We start from the raw sequence: 5,440 nt of genomic DNA on the forward strand, positions 1-5,440 counted from the left end.
AAACATTTTCACAGGGTACATAAAGTGCAGTAAAGTGTATTAAAGAATTTACCTGTAACCATGACTAGAAAATATTGTGGACACCCAGTTAATTTTTATTTTATTTTTGAACTAAGATATAATTACTATGCCATAAAATCCACTCTTGTAAAGTGTATAATTCAATTTTTTTTATTATATTCAAATTATTGCTTATCACTGCTATATAATTCCAGAGCATTTTCTTTATCCCCAACAGAAACTCCATCACGTTAACAGTCACTCTCTATTCCCCTCTCTCTGCAAACCCTGGCAACCCTCAGTCTACTTTCTGTCTCCATAGATTTATGTTATTATCCTGCACATTTTGTGAAAATGGATGTTAGAGAAGTTTGTCAAGAGATGTGACTACTGGGCTTCCCTGGTGGCACAGTGGTTGAGAGTCCACCTGCCGATGCAGAGGACAAGGGTTCATGCCCCGGTCCAGGAATATCCCACATGCCAGAGAGCGGCTGGGCCCGTGAGCCATGGCCGCTGAGCCTGTGCGTCCGGAGCCTGTGCTCTGCAACGGGAGAGTCCACAACAGTGAGAGGCCCGCGTACCGCAAAGAAAAAGAAAAAAAAAGAGATGTGATGACTGACTGAACATTGAGATGTATCTGGGCATCAGGGATCCACCCTCCTCTGTCCTTAGAATATGTGTTCTTCTTGCCTTCCTCATGCTAGAAGGTAGCTCAAGAACACAGCCTTGAGATACTAATGTGTTGTTGAGACCATCTGGACAGTATACATGACTGAGTCCAGTTGAGGATGGTATTGTGTAAACTTTAAAAAAAATTGAAGTATAGTTGACTTACAATATTTACAATATTATATTTGTTTTGGGTGTACAACATAGTATTTTGATATTTTTATAAAATTATACTCTGTAAAGAGTTATTATAAAATATTGACTATATGCTTTGTACTGTACCTTAAAATCTTGTAACTTATTTATTTTATACCTAGCAGTGTGTATCTCTTAATCATCTTTACCTATTTTGCTCCTCCCCTAACCCTCTCCCCTCGGATACCTACTAGTTTGTTCTCTAATCTGTGAGTCTGGTTCTGTTTTGTTATATTGTTTCATTTTTCAATTTCCATATATAAGTGAAAACAACAGTACTTGTCTTTCTATGTCTGACTTATTTCTCTAAGCTTACTACCCTCCAATTATATCCATGTTGTTGCAAATTGAAAAATTTATTCTTTTTTTTTTAAGTCTGAATAATATTGCATTGAATAGTGGTATATATATATTTTTTATCCATTCATCTGTTAATGGACACTTAGGTTGCTTCCATATATTGGCTATTGTAAACAATGCTGCTATGAACATTGGGCTGAATATATATTTTTAAACTACTGTCTTTTATCTTTTTGTATAAACACCTAGTAGTGGAATTGCTGGATCATAGTTTTAGCTTTTTGAGGAAACTCCATGCTGTTTTCTATAGTGACTGCACCAATATACACTTCCACCAACAGTGTACAAGGGTTCCCTTTTCCCCACATCCTTGCTAACATTTGTTATTTGTAGATTTTTTTATGATATCCATTCTCACAGGTATGAGGTGATACCACTCATTGTGGTTTTGATTTGCATTTCTCTGATATTCAGCTTCTTATGTCCTGTTAAGCCATCCATATATTTTTTTTGAAAAAATGTCTGTTCAGATCTTCTGCCCATTTTTAAAAAATGAGTATTTTGTGTTTTTGATATTGAGTTTTATGAACTATTTACATATTTTGTATATTAACCCCTTGTCAGTCATATCATTTGGAAATATTTTATTCCATTCAGTAGGTTGTTTTTTTCATTTTGTCAAGATTTCTTTTGCTGTGCAAAAGCTTTTAAGTTTAATTAGGTCCCCCCCTTTTTCTTTGGTTTTTTTTCCTTAAGAGACAATCCAAAACATTATTGCTATGATGTATGTCAAAAAGTGTCCTCTTCTAGGAGTTTTATGATACCAGGTATTACATTTAGATCTTTAATCCATTTTGAGTTAATTTTTGTATACAGTGTGAGGAAATGTTCTAATTGCATTCTTTTACACGTAGGTTCCCAGTTTTTTCAGTACCAATTGTTGAAGAGACTGTCTTTTCTCCATTGTGTATTCTTACCTCTGTCACAGATTAATTGACTCTCTATTCTGTTCCATTTATTTATGTGTCTGTTTCTTGCCAGTACCATGCTGTTTCTATTACTCAAGCTTTGTACTGTATTCTGAAGCCAGGGAGCGTCATACGTCCAGCTTTGTTTTTTTTCCTCAAGATTGGTTTGGCAATTCAGTCTTTTGTGGTTCCATATGAGTTTTGGGATTATTTGCTCTAGTTGTGTGAAAAATGTCATGGGTACTTTGATAGAGATTGCATTAAATAGGGAGATTGCTTTGGCTAGTGTGGCCATTTTAACAATATTAATTCTTCCAATGCAATAATGCAGGGTATATTTTTATTTCTTTGAATTATCTTCAATTTCCTTCATCAATATTTTATAGTTTTTCAGAGGATAGGTCTTTCATCTTCTTCGTTAAGTTTATTCCTAGGTATTTCATTCTTTTACATGTGATTTTGAATGTTTTGCTTTCTCTTTCGATTTCATTATTAGTGTATAGAAAAACAACAAATTTCTCTATATTAATCTTGTGCCCACAACTTTACCAAATTCATTTATTAGTTCTAATCAGGTTTTTTTTGTAGATTTTAGGGTTTTCTATATATAGTATCATGAAATTGTGACAGTTTTACTTCTTCCATTTCAGTTTGGATGCCTTTTATGTCTTTTCTTGTCTTAATACTCAGTCTAGGACTTTCAATACTTAGAGAAAAGGTCTTCAACTTTTCACCATTTTTTATGATGGTATCTGTCTGTTTGTCATAAATGCCCTTTATTATGTTGAGGTATGTTCCCGCTATCAGAATTTCAATAGGAATTTTTATCATGAATGGAATTTGAATTTTGTCAAATGGTTTTTCAGTGTCTATTGAGTTAATTTCAATCTTTTAAAATTTATTTAGACTTGTTTTCTGGGCTAGCTTGTGTTCTATCTTGGAGAAATTTTCATGTGCAGTTAAAAAGAATGTGTATTGTGCTGTTTTTGAATGACTTGTCCTATACATATCTATTAAACCCATCTGGAGTAATGTGCAATGTAAGGCCACTGATTCTTATTTTTTTCCCTGTCTGGATCATATATCCATTGATGTAACTAGTAGATTAAAATTCCTATTATTATTGTCTTACTGTCAATTTCTTTCTTTATGCTTATTAATTTTAAAAATTTATTTAGGTGTTCCTATATTAGGCCACATATATTTAAGAATGTTATAATACCATTCTTTGTATTTTGTTATAGATTTTTTAAAAATTCCCTTTTCTATGATATGAGTTTTGTTACCCAAGCTTCTTTTTATTTCCATTTGTATGAAATATAAACACACACACAAATATAAATATATACTTTCAAAAATATTAAAACTCTATATCTTTTATACTCCCCAACTTTTTTCATTTTGGCATCATATTTTACAAATTGACATTTATCCCTTAACTGTTTATTATAGGTATAGTTATTTTAACAATTTTTGTTTTTTAACCTTTGTACTAGATTACTTAACTGGTTGATGTAGTGACTTTACTATATGTTTACCTTTTCCAGTGAGATATTTTTCCTTTGAATATTTTCTTATATCTTTTTATAGCCTTTTTTTTTTCACTTAAAGAAGACCTTTTAACGTTTCTTGTAAGGCTGGATTAGTGGTGATTCACTCTTTTAATTTTTGCTTCTTGGGAAACTCTTTATCCCTCCATCAATTCTGAATGATTAACTTGATGTGTGGAATATCCTTGGTTATAGGATTTTCATTTCAGCACTTTAAAATATATCATGATTCTCCCTTGGGCCAACCATGTTTCTGCTAAAAAATCAGCTGATAGCCTTATAGAGATTCCCTTTTATATAATCCTTTTCTTTTCTTTTTGCCTCTTGCTGCCTTTAAAATGATCTCTTTAACCATTTACTCTTTAACTTTTGCCATTTAAATAGTATGTGTTGCTGTGGATCTCTTTGATTTCATCTTGATTTGGACTCTGTGATTCCTGGACCTGGATATCTGTTTCCTTCTTCAGTTTAGTGAAGTTTTCAGCTACAATTTCATTAAACATGTTTTCTGCTCCCTATCTCTCTTCTTGATGGGAACCCTATAATACAAATGTTAGTATGCTAGATTTTGTTTTAGAGGCATCTTAAATTATCCTCATTAAAAACATTTTTTTCCTTCTGTTTGGATTGATTTCCACTATTCTGTCTTCCACATAGCATATACTTTCTTCTATATCACCTAATGTTCTGTTAATCTTTAGCAGTGTATTTTTTATTTCATTATTTTATTCTTCAATTCTACTTCTAGGACAAAAGGTCCTAATTTTTTGTTTTATGGTGGAGGAACCATGCCACATGGCTTGTGGAATTTTAGTTCCCCAACCAGGGATTGAACTGGGTCCTCAGCAGTGAGAACACAGAGTCCTAATCACTGGATGACCAGGGAATTCCCTATTCTTCAGTTCTGATTTGTTCTTTTTTATATTTTTGAGTTCTTTATTGAAATTTTCACTGTGTTCCTCTATTATTTTCATGTGTTTAGTGAGCATTTTTATAACTATTGCTTTGAATTCTTCATCAGGTAAATTATTTATCTCCATTTAATTAGGGTTTTTTTTCCTGGGGTTTTATCTTATTTTTTCATTTGGAACAGATTCCTCTTTCTTCGTTTTTTATGGTTTTCCAGTCTTCATTATTTATTTTTCCCACGTTTGATCATAACTGGTTATCCAAGAGCTAAGGAATGATTCTTAACTCTCTGGGAAAGAATTATTTTCAGGGCAAGATTACAACTTTCTTCTCTTCTCCTAAGAAGTATGTTCTTCCTTCAGTAGGTAATTCTACATGACTTCTGATCAGAGAAGAAATTATAGATGAAAATGTTTACTGAAGGTCAGATTTTCATGTGGTGAAAACCTATCCCCAGTAGAGCCTTAAAAGTATCTTCCATTCTTGATGGTAGTTGGATTCTGATATTTTATTAGCATTTGGCAAAGATAGATGCTGGCAAAATGTTGTTTAAAAGTCTGGCTTAATTTGGAGGATCCTTATCATAAGTCCAGGAGTAATTCATTCTATGATCTGGGAGAAGTCCAGTGTGTCTTGATTTCTCTAGTATAATTAGATATTGAAATTTCAATCCTTCATGGAGAAACTGGACACTGTTTGTTAAATTATCTATTATTGTAGTTTTATCAATAAATACTTTTTATAGCTATAAGTTTGTTACTATTTTCTTTTTTAATTTTTATTTTATATTGGAATATAGTTGATTAAAAATGTTGGTTAGTTTCAGGTATACAGCAATGTGAGTCAGTT

Source organism: Aethalodelphis obliquidens, unplaced genomic scaffold (genome assembly GCF_003676395.1).
Source record: "Aethalodelphis obliquidens isolate GAN/ISIS:26980383/991018 unplaced genomic scaffold, ASM367639v1 scaffold96, whole genome shotgun sequence".
NCBI classification, from domain to species: domain Eukaryota; kingdom Metazoa; phylum Chordata; class Mammalia; order Artiodactyla; family Delphinidae; genus Aethalodelphis; species Aethalodelphis obliquidens.